This window comes from Triturus cristatus, chromosome 7, assembly GCF_964204655.1.
Source record: "Triturus cristatus chromosome 7, aTriCri1.1, whole genome shotgun sequence".
NCBI classification, from domain to species: Eukaryota; Metazoa; Chordata; class Amphibia; order Caudata; family Salamandridae; genus Triturus; species Triturus cristatus.
In genome coordinates, this window is record NC_140590.1 from 503,785,694 (window position 1) to 503,798,500 (window position 12,807).

Consider the following 12,807-nt stretch of genomic DNA (forward strand, 5'->3'; position numbering starts at 1 on the left):
GGCTCCATAGAGGGAGTCATCCTCTCCGCCACCCTGACTCCAGAGCAGCACCAAGATTGTCAAGGACTGCTGCATCACTTCGCTGCTCTCTTCTCCCTCACTCCCGGAGTCACCCGATGGTGCGTCCACGACGTCGACACCGGGGACAGCCCCCCCGTGCGACACCGAGCCTACCGGGTCCCCGAACGGGTGCGGGCCTGCATCCATGCCGAGGTCGCCAAGATGTTGGCCCTGGGGGCCATCGAACCCTCCGACAGTCCCTGGGCCAGCCCTGTGGTCCTGGTGCCGAAAGCTGCTGCACCCGGCACCACCCCGGAGCTCCGGTTTTGCGTGGACTATCGGGGATTGAATGCCTTCACCAAAACCGATGCCCATCCCATTCCTCGGGCAGATGAACTGATCGACCGCCTAGGAGCAGCCCGCTACCTTAGCACCTTTGACCTCACTGCCGGATACTGGCAGATCGGGCTCACCCAAGGCGCTCAAGAGCGTTCCGCTTTCTCCACCCCCGATAGCCATTACCACTACCGAGTGATGCCCTTCGGCATGAAAAAATTCCCCGGCGACCTTCCAAAGACTGGTGAATAAGGTACTGGCCGGCCTAGAAGCGTTCAGCGCTGCCTACCGGGACGATATTGCGGTGTTCAGCAGCCACTGGGCCGAGCACCTAAGGCACCTCGGGGAGGTCCTGACCGCCCTCCAAAGGGCCGGACTCACCGTAAAAGCCAGCAAGTGTCAGATAGGCCAAGGATCCGTAACCTATCTGGGACATCAAGTGGGGAGCGGCCATGTGGCTCCCCTCCAGCCAAAGATCGACGCCATCATAGCCTGGGAGCCCCCAACCACCCAAACCGCTGTGAGGGCCTTCCTGGGACTCACGGGCTATTACAGGCGGTTCATTCAGAACTATGGAAGCATTGTGGGCCCCCTCACGGAGCTCAAAATCAAAGAAGCAACCAAAGAAGGTGCACTGGACGCCCCTCTGTCAGGCGGCCTTCGAGACCCTCAAGACAGCGATGTGTACCGCCCCCGTGCTACAAGCCCCCGACTACAGCAAAGAGTTCGTGGTACAGACGGATGCCTCAGAGTACGGAGTCGGGGCTGTCTTGTCCCAAGTGAACTCTGAAGGGATTGACCAGCCGGTGGCCTTCATCAGCCAGTGCCTGCTGCCCCTGGAGCAGAGATGGAGCACCATTGAACGGGAGGCCTTTGCCGTGGTGTGGGCCCTCAAGAAACTCTGGCCCTACCTCTTCGGCACCCACTTTCGGGTCCAAACCGACCACCGACCCTTGCGGTGGTTAATGCAGTTGAGAGGCGAGAACCCGAAGTTGTTGCGATGGTCCATCTCTCTGCAGGGGATTGACTTCACTGTAGACCATCGGCCCGGCAACGACCACGCCAACGCCGACGGCCTGTCCCGCTTCTTCAGCCTCGGCGAGGAGAACCCCCAAGACGATGGGTGACTCTCCCCGCCTTCAGCTGGGGGGGACGCCTGTTGGACCCGGTCTCGTGGCGTGGTCCCGAACCCTCCTACCAGACTAAACGGGGGCTACCCGAACCCTTCGGGGTCCCCCTGGATTGTACCCCGCTACCCTCCAGCCGTCGCGACGTGACCCGCCCCCGGCCTCGGTCCCCGTGAAGCCCTGACCTCAAGGCGCCAAGACCTGACCGGAGGGGGTCGAGTGGCCACTCCACAGATTCCGGAGGAGGAGAGTTTTGATGGGAGCTCCAGCCGTCCCCCGACGCCTGGTTGCGATCGCCCTCCGGCCTCCCTGGGCGCTGGCTCCACCCCCCGCTGGGTGTCTGAACGCTCTTCTCCCGGCCTGTTAGAAGGGCGCTCTCTGGGGAGTCAGAGGGTGTCGGACTGACCACCCCGAGAGCCACCGTTCCTTAGGAAAGCAGCCGAGCGCCACTGAGAAGCCTCCTGGGCGAGGTCCTTCTCCTATGATCGTACCAGCCAAGCAACCCCACCACCACAAAGGGACACAACAAGGGTATCAATTCTCACAAGTCTTTATCGGTTTTTTAAAAGGCAGATTTCTGTGGCAATATTTACAGGCGGATCGAGGGATCCCAAAGAGTCTCAGGGTCGTTCAGGGACGGGGTAGCGGGACAGTCTCAGTACCAGCCTGGCACGGGAACACCCTGCGCCCAGCTCTCAATCCTCGAGCTGGGGGGTTTCCGGGAGCCGGGGCGTCGTCCGCATTGCTCGGAGGGTTGCCTCGATGAGGTCGAGCCGCGACGAGGTCAGCAGGGCTCCGATGGTTACTTCTGCGAGGTCGAGCCGCGACGAGGTCAGCAGGGCTCCGATGGTTACTTCTGCGAGGTCGAGCCGCGACGAGGTCAGCAGGGCTCCGATGGTTACTTCTGCGAGGTCGAGCCGCGACGAGGTCAGCAGGGCTCCGATGTTCCGTGAGGGTCTTCTTCTCAGCAAGGGGGAGCCGCGACGCAGTCAGCAGGGCTCGAGTTCCAAGTTCCAGGCAATGAGTCTCTCTCCGTAGGGTCAGCTGCGATCCGATCAGCAGGGCTCTCGACTCCAGGATACAACTGCCGTCCTGGTTTTGGGCTGCCCCAGATATAGGTCTGGAGCCCTTTGATGTCCGGACCCCCGCGCCTGGGGAGGTCAGAGGGGCCGGGAGAAAAGCGTCCAGACACCCAGCGGGGGGTGGAGCCAGCGCCCAGGGAGGCTGGAGGGCGATCGCAACCAGGCGTCGGGGGACGGCTGGAGGCCCCATCGAAACTCTCCTCCTCCGGAATCTGTGGAGTGGCCACTCGACCCCCTCCGGTCAGGTCTCAGCGCCTTGAGGTCAGGGCTTCGCGGGGACCGAGGCCGGGGGCGGGTCGCGTCGCGACGGCTGGAGGGTAGCTGGGTACAATCCAGGGGGACCCCGAAGGGTTCGGGTAGCCCCTGTTTAGTCTGGTAGGAGGGATCGGGACCACGCCACGAGGCCGGGTCCAACACGGCCCTCCGACCTCCCCAGGCGTGAGGGTCCGGACATCAAAGGGCTCCAGACCTATATCTGGGGCAGCCCAAAACCAAGACGGCAGTTGTATCCTGGAGTCGAGAGCCTTGCTGATCGGATCGCGGCTGACCCTACGGAGAGAGACTCATTGCCTGGAACTTGGAACTCGAGCCCTGCTGACTGCGTCGCGGCTCCCCCTTGCTGAGAAGAAGACCCTCACAGAACATTGGAGCCCTGCTGACCTCGTCGTGGCTCGACCTCGCAGAAGTAACCATCGGAGCCCTGCTGACCTCGTCGCGGCTCGGCCTCGCAGAAGTAACCATTGGAGCCCTGCTGACCTCGTCGCGGCTCGACCTCGCAGAAGTAACCATCGGAGCCCTGCTGACCTCGTCGCGGCTCGACCTCATCGAGGCAACCCTCCGAGCCCTGTGGACGACGCCCCGGCTCCCGGAAACCCCCCAGCTCGAGGATTGAGAGCTGGGCGCAGGGTGTTCCCGTACCAGGCTGGTACTGAGACTGTTCCGCTACCCCGTCCCTGAACGACCCTGAGACTCTTTGGGATCCCTCGATCCGCCTGTAAATATTGCCACAGAAACCTGCCTTTTAAATACCGATAAAGACTTGTGAGAATTGATACCCTTGTTGTGTCCCTTTGTGGTGGTGGGGTTGCTTGGCTGGTATGATCATAGGAGAAGGACCTCGCCCAGGAGGCTTCTCAGCGGCGCTCGGCTACTTTCCTACGGAACGGTGGCTCTCGGGGTGGTCAGTCCGACACCCTCTGACTCCCCAGAGAGCGCCCTTCTAACAACACACATGCAACCAAACACATGCAACCACACACACATGCAACCACACACACACAACCACACACACATGCATCCATACACACACGCAACCACGCACACACACGCAACCACACAAACACATGCAACCACACACACAACCATACACACACACACAACCACACACACACACAACCACACACATACACAACCGCACACATGCAACCACACACGCGCAACCACATGTGCAACCACATACATGTGCAACCACACACACGCAACCACACACACGCAACCACACACACACTCAACCACACAACCACAAACACACACAACCATACAAACATACAAACTACACACAAAACCACACACACAAACACACACACACACAACCACGCACACGCAACCAGACATATGCAACCACACAACCACACACACAACCAGACACATGCAACCACACAACCAGACACACAACCAGACACAACCCCACACACGCAACCACACAACCCCACACACACAACGTAACCACACAACCCCACACACACAACCACACAACCACACAACCACACACACGCAACCACACACACACAACCACACACACGCAACCACACAACCACACACCCATACAACCACACACATGCACACACCCACACAACCACACACACGCACGCAACCACACAACCACATGCACACAACCACACACACGCAACCACACAACCACACGCATGCAACCACACAACCACACACACACACAACCACACACACGCAACACCACACACACACAACCACACACACGCAAGCAACCACACAACCACAAACATGCACCCATACATACACACACACACACGCACACACACACACACACCCACACATACACCCACACACACACCCACACACACACATACCCACACACACACGCAACCCCACATGCACACACACACACACGCAACCACACACACACAACCACATACACACACAACCACACACACGCACGCACCCACACAACCACACACATGCACGCAACCACACACACACAAACACATGCACGCAACCACACAACCACATGCACGCAACCACACAACCACATGCACGCAATCACACACACTCACGCAACCACACAACCACACACACGCAGCTACACACACACGCACACCCCCACACACACATGCACCCACACACACACCAACAAACACGCATGCACACACACACCCACCCACACATGCACCCACACATGCACCCAAACATACACACAGGTACACACACACGCAACCACACATGCACCCACACACACGCAACCACACACACAACTACATACAACCACACACACACACACAACCACACACACACACAACCACACACACACAACCACACACACACAACCACACACACACACAACCACACACACAACCACACACACGCAACCAGACACAACCACACACATACAACCACACAACCACACACACAAACAGACACAACAACACACACAACCAGACACAACCACACACACAATCAGACACAACCACACACACACAACCACATGCACTCACAACCACACAACCACACACACACAACCACACAACCCCAAACACGCACACAACCCCACACACTCAACCAGACACAACCACACACACAACCAGACACAACCACACCGACAACCAGACACAACCACACATGCAACCACACACACATGCAACCACACAACCACACACACGCAACCACACAACCCCACACACAGAACCACACATGCAACCACATGCACATACACACCCACACACACACATTCACACCCACACACACACACGCATCCACACACACCCACACATGCACCCACCCATACACACACACACACACACACAACCACACACACACAAACAACCACACACACATGCAACCAAACGCACACATGCAACCACACACACACACAACCACACACACACACACAACCACACACACACACACAACCACACACACAACCACACCAAGCATTTGCATAGCCAATAGTTCTCGCCTTTGGGATCTTATAAGTGTTTAGCCACTCAACAATTGATGTGGTTGCACCAAGGATATTGTGCTGCATAACTAAATACTTAGAAGGTCCCAAAAGCGAGACCTATTGGCTGAAACTTACAGCAAGGCTTGGATTGGGTAAATTTGAGCTGGAGTCTCATAGTAGTAGATGTAGAAGTAACCGTACTGAATTGCAACCAACTTAACCTGTTGTAGTGTGATTTCATTTACACTTACATGTACTTTAAAGTGCCCCTCATGAGTTGTCTCTTTCCTCTTTCCTTTTGTAATATATAGTCACAGTTTTCCAGCACTCTCCATTGCCACTTTCACATTTAAATACATGATAAATACTCTGATTCGTAGACCACAGATAATCACCTGTGAAGTATCCAGGCCCTGCCCATAGACACGAGGAGATTAATGATTGGTTCAGAATCACAGAATGTTAAGCACCTACTCGAACCTGGATCCCCAACTCCTAAGTCGACAGCTCTGGTCATTACGCCAAATCCTCGCCTAAAACATAGGACTATGTAGGTGGGGTTCTTTGCATCTTGCCATTGAACTCTGTACATAAGAAATGGGACTTGTGTAGGTGTTGGCCTACAACTGTACCAATGTGTGTTGCATTTCAGAGTATGTGAAGTAGTGCTAAAAGAGAACAACTTCATGTATTCATAAATACCTTTTGGGAATAACCCACATTCTCTTTGTTGGCATTGTTGAAATTGCCTTTGTGTACTGTCTATGGTGGCATCATTGGAATTGCCATCACACTCCTGGGCTATGGCATTACTGAAAGAACACTCAGCCGTCTGTGCCCCCAATGTGCAAAGATGTGAGATATGGTGGATTCATTAGAAAAGGTGAGGTTTGCCAGGGCAATCTCCAACCGCATTCTTCTCTTTGGGATCATTTTCTAAAGTAACTCTTTATGTATTATCCTTTATGACCCTGGAAAAGAATCTGGCAAATATCTCCAACATCTTCTAGAGGGGATGTGTTTTGGTGAAGCCAACAAATAACCTATTGTCATATTCTATGAATATGCACCGGTTAAGTTTAACAAAGATTTTTAGAATGTGATTTACATAGGTGTAAGGAATATATACATTTCTATGATTTTTTACATTCATTTTAGTTTTTATTTTGTTTATATTTTACATATGTACAGTATAGGGTTTATGAGCGTGTGCAATGTCCAAATGTCTAAACATATATATGCCAATTGTTTTATATTGGACGTATTTTTTCCATTTTTTTAGTTTGTCTACATTTGCACAATATGTTGTGTATGCACGTCTGCAATGTTTAAAGTTATAGGGCTATTTATTTATATTTTCGTTCATTTGTTTATTTATTGATTTATTTATTAGTTCTTTTTTGTCAGTTATAGGTCTTTGTGATGGTAGCCATATTCTTTTCCTCTAAAAATGTATATGTTTTTCCTTTGCAGTACCTGTGTGTGGACATACGATGCATGGTGTGTAACTTACAGTAAGGCTTAGATGGGGTAAATTTGAGCTGAAGTCTCATAGGAGTAAATGTAGAAGTAACTGTACTGAATGGCAACTAACTTAACCTTTTGTAGTGTGATTTTTTTAACACTTACATGGACTTTCAAGTGCCCCTCATGAGTTGTCCCTTTCCTCTTCCCTTTTGTGAATTATAGTCACAGTTTTCCAGCACTCTCCATTGCCAATTTCACATTTAAATGCATGATAAATACTCTTATTTGTAGAGCACAGGTAATCACCTGTGAAGTATCCAGGCTCTGCCCATAGACACGAGGAGATTATTGATTGGTTCAGAATCACGGAATGTTGAGCCCCACCTCAAACCTGGATCCCCAACTCCTAAGTCGGCAGCTCTGGTCATCACGCCAAATCCTTGCCTAAAACATAGAACTATGTAGGTGGGGTTCTATGCATCTTGCCATTGAACTCTGTACATAAGAAATGGGACTTGTGTAGGTGTTGGCCTACAACTGTACCAATGTTTGTTGCATTTCAGCGTATACACTTCATGTATTCATAGATACCTTTTGGGAATAACCCACATTATCTTTGTTGGCATTGTTGAAATTGCCTTTGTGCACTGTCTATGTTGGCATCATTGTAATTGCCATCACACTCCTGGGCTATGGCATTCCTGACAGAACACTCAGCTGTCTGTACCCCCCAATGTGCAAAGATATGAGATATGGTCGTTTCATTAGAAAAGGTGAGGTTTGCCAGGGCAATCTCCAACTGCAGTCTTCTCTTTGGGATCATTTTCTAAAGTAACTCTTTATGTCTCAACCTTTATGACCCTGGAAAAGAATCTGGCAAATATCTCCAACATCTTCCAGAGGAGATGTGTTTTTGGTGAAGCCAACAGCAGACAAGTGTGTACTTCTACCAGACCTTCCCAGCCAGGAATGCCTCATGCCTTCCCGCTCAGGTAAAGGTTAGGGGCTGCATCTTCCTTTTGCTACTACAGAGGTTGCACGTGATGTGAGTCTCTTAGGGCTATCAGATCAAAATCATTTATAATATAGATTTCTCAGCTGTGCTTATACAGCCCCCAAGACCTCTATGTCATCTCCTCGCTTCCCAAGGGAATGCCCTGGTAGATAAGGAAGTACTACAGATCCTAAAAAATGGGCAATCTTGCCTGCCATCCCCATTGAGGATTCATGACTATTGTACACAAAGAAACTCAAAGGCTTGTACCCTTTGAAAAGCCTCAAGCCCCTCATCACTTCAAATCCATTTCTTGAAAGACTCCATCAATGCCAAAGACTGAGTGGTCTGCCTGGATCTCTGGGGATACTTATTTTTCATTCCCTAACTGTGATGTCCACCAGCAGTTTCTTGAGTTCCAGAAGCAGTTCCACTGCCTTTCATTCAGTCTCTACTCCACCTCATGGTGTTTACGTACTCCTTGATGCACTGGTGAGTCTCCTATGTGTCCTCTACTTTTGCTTCAAAATATATCAACAATATTATCCTGATGGCTCAGTGTCCTCTTCACCTCCAGGATTACCTTCAGTGCACTGTGTCTCTACGTCACCGCCTAGGTTTCCTTGTGAACTTCGAAAAATTAACTAGCACCCTATTGCAGTTGATAGAATTCCAAGGCTTTTAATGGACACCAGTCTTCGAGAATTCAAACTTGTTTCCAAGAGCCAATGCTGTCAGAAGAAAGAACTACAACTCACTCTGAACAGGAAATCTTGCTTTCGCAGGGCCGTAGTCTGGGTGATAAGTTTGCTGTCCTCATTAATCGAGGCAACTTTCATTGACACTTTTAATTACCAGATCCTCCAATGTTCGACGGGTCTCAGTTATTTGGATATGATTCCTCTGGGCGATGATTTCTTGTATGTGCTCCAATAGTGGCTGAATAATATAGAAGCATGGAATGAGAAGGCCATTTTCATTACTCACTAAGACATTATCCTGGAATCAAATGTCAGCAGGTAGGGGTGGGATGTTAACCTTCAGGGTCTCTTGATGCAGGGGCTTCTAGTTCTGTGAGAAAGCCTTTCTCCACATAAACTGCCCAGAACTGTTCTCCGGGAACTTTGCCTTGAAGAGTCTTGCCAGGAACCGCTCTTATTGCACCACTTTGCTGCGAATAGACAATAGCTTTGCTGTTTCCTGCATCAACAAATTAGGCTTGATCAGGTGAAAGAACCTATCCACTCAGACAAAGGATCTTTAGTCGTACTACATTGTTGTTACTTCACTCTTTGTGCAGAGTTTCTTCGAGGTATTTCCAGTTCCATTGCCACCTAACACTGCATGAATCTTCAGGACTTCCTGCCTCAAAGCTGTCCTCCTTAACCGGATTTAGGGTCAGGGCAGCAGTCATCCACCGACATGCCATCTCTGCTGGCTGGCTAAAAACTGTCTAAAAACGTCCTTCAAAAAGTGTTTGTCCTATGTAGAAGGCAGACGTGGGGCATTAGATCAATCTGTGTGTGTGTGCAATTATGAGATGTGTGTGACAAAGAGTAAAATTACTTATCTGATTGATGCATCTTCTCCAAATCCTTTAAGAAAAATAAAAAAGCACAAAGTATAACTTTACCTTGCCACATACACAATAACACAGCATACTTCAGAGTACAAGGGATGAGCTCATTCCAGCCACCATTCATTTAGATGGCACTGATATGCAGCAGAGAAAACTTTAGTTGAGAAACAACTAAACAAATACATATCTATGCCAGACAAGGCAAACGTTTTGCACCTGCAGGCACACAACTTGAGGAGTCGATCCCCAAGTTGTGAGAAAAAATTGTAAATAACTTTTTTGTTGTCAAAATTGTGTTTATTAGCATCAAAAAAGGGAAAATACAGACCATGACATTTATAATACCACTGAATGGACCCGCAAGCGAGAATTAGGAGAGAGAAAAGTACAGACCCAAACCCGGACGTAGAAGAGGCAAGCTTCACCAATAATAACATTTGCTAATGTAGGGGTACAGTAGTGCGAAAGATGAGGCGAAGCAAGCCCTAAAACTATGCCCTGGAGATCCCCAGTGGGCAATACCTGGAGTCTAGTAGTCCGGTGTCCGCAGTCTATGTAGAAAGGAGGTGTCCATTCAAACCGCAGCCTCCGTGCCATGGAACATCAAACTCGTTTTATAGTAAACCCAACTCCCCAGGATCCCACCCCCTCCCACCCCGCACACCCAGGAGAGAAAAAGAGAGAAAGAACAGAAAGGTAAGCGAGAGCAATTGTGAGATGGACTAAGCCACGCCCTATTTACAACACTAAGTTAGCACAACCGAGATCATAGTTAACAAGCAAGCTTGTCGCTTCTGCTGCGCTGCACACGACACTGTTGTTATGTGTTATTCATTTGGTAAAATGCTGACTCGACTTTGCCTTACAGGATAACAAACAGTTGTTATACATTCTTAAACCGTGAAATGTGCCCTTGGTCTGTACATCATGCAAAGAACACGTCTGGGTCACTAGAAGGTACAGAGTGTTGTGTTTAGATTGATCGTAGACACTTGTTAGACATATCATGCATACAGCTGCCAATGTTTGAAGGACAAGCGTCTTTAATATTGCAGAACAGTTTGGTTTTACATTCATTCGAACAAGAGGAGCTGATGCATGCTGTGAGAGCTGATCCTTTGATGTGATTCTACTAAGCTGATCTATACGGTATGGGGTCCCCCCCTGTTAGCCTAAGAGACCTTCTAATAGTCTAATAATAATAATGTATTAGATTATAGTGAAAGGAGTGTGGTCGTATACCGCTGTCATTAATAGTATGATTGCTCCTTTCATTCTATATGGTATTGTAACAATGTTCATGATTCTGATCTTTACTGTTAGTCTGCTAGTGTTAGCCAAAGTACTGCATCTTAGGACGCGAGGTTTATAAAATAAACTCTTTAAACTTCACCGTGTCTGTATTATTCCGTTGTGGACTAATAAATAAGTACGAACAGGTATTTCAGATTCCCACCACTCCTGAGAAATATCTAAGTCGCTTGTTCTGGTTTGTCTATACATTGGGACCACCTAGCTAGATCTAGGTTAACAAATGGGATACTAAGCTAGTCGGATAAGGGGTTCTGGGTTCTGAGGGGAGTTTTCTGGTACACCACAATTCTCTGAGGTCCTGGTCTCCTGCGTATAGTTCTGTGCAAAAGCAGAATCCCTGCAACATGGCGCACCTAACGTTTGGTCTTAACGTCTGAGACGCTTTAGTAGTGCTGGTTTTAGTCCACAACAACCCTCACTCTCGTTTCCGGAAAACTTGAGTGATGGTTTAACCTACCTAGGTTTAGACTAAAGGTTCTATCAAGCTTGAAAATTAAAAAGGTTATATACATACTCCACACCCACGCTACCTGACGGTGGGAGTGGGTGATTTAAGAACACTACACACTGCCCTGATTACGGTCCATAGGGCTTTAGTGCAGTATGTGTCACGCACAGTTCAGGTGGGTACACCTGCGGCTGCTGGACACGGGGCGGATCACCATCACGCAGTGGAGATTAGCCCTGTTATGGTTAACGCTGTTGTCGGCAAGCGCCCCCTCAGTAAGGATGAATTTCCTTACTGGCTTGCAGAAAAATTTGATCAATTAGAAGCCGTGTTTCCAAACACTACACCTGTGGATAAACACAGGATACTCACCATTAATTTTCCCAAAGACCTGGTCCCTGAGCTTGTTGATTGTGACAATTGGGGCAAGATCTTTGCTGCGACATATTCAAAGTGCTACGGCACTCCGTCTATGGCTGTACTACCCTCCGTCATCAAGAAAGTTCAAGAAAGTCATGATGCGGAGGCAGCTATTGAGTTGGGAATGAGGCTTGTCGACAGTTTCGATGTGGTTTGTTCCATGGTAATGGGCAACCTCAAAGGAGATGCCATGCAGTTCCAAGTTGGCAATATGCTGGAGCTTCTGGCTGATGAAGACAAGCCTCGGCAGTTCGCAAAAATTATTGCGAAAGCCTATAGGATGGTTGGACGTAGTGCCTTAGGTGTGAAACCCACCATCAAAATTCCAGATGTAGTGCAACAAACTAAGGTGAGTTCGTCTACAAAAGACGAAAAGCCCAACTTTCCTAAACAGAGTTGGCGAGCCAAGAAACAAGAGAAGCAGCAACAGAAACAGGTTTCTCGTCCTGCCTCACCAGTTCAGTCGTATAGTGAACGCACTTATGATTTGCGCGATCGTACTCGTATTAAGTCACCTGATAGGTTTCAGGTTTCTGAACAACGCTCTCCTCGTTCTTCACAGGAAACATCGACTTCGCACTCTGGTGGTGGAGAGCGTGGAAGAGGAAGGGGCACTCAGGGTCGTGACCAGCCCCGCCAGACTGACAGTAAAGGCAAGCAGGAAGACGCTGCCAGACCACGTCCACCGTTTCAGAAAAAGAAAGTTGCTGCTATCTCAGCGAGATATGCCTCAGATGGTCAGGACACAGCTTCGGAACCTGACATGGGCACAAACGCTGCTAGACAGCACGGCGGAAGTTACAGTAGTGCGGGAAGCATTGCGTCCATTTCTGGAGGCGACAGCAAC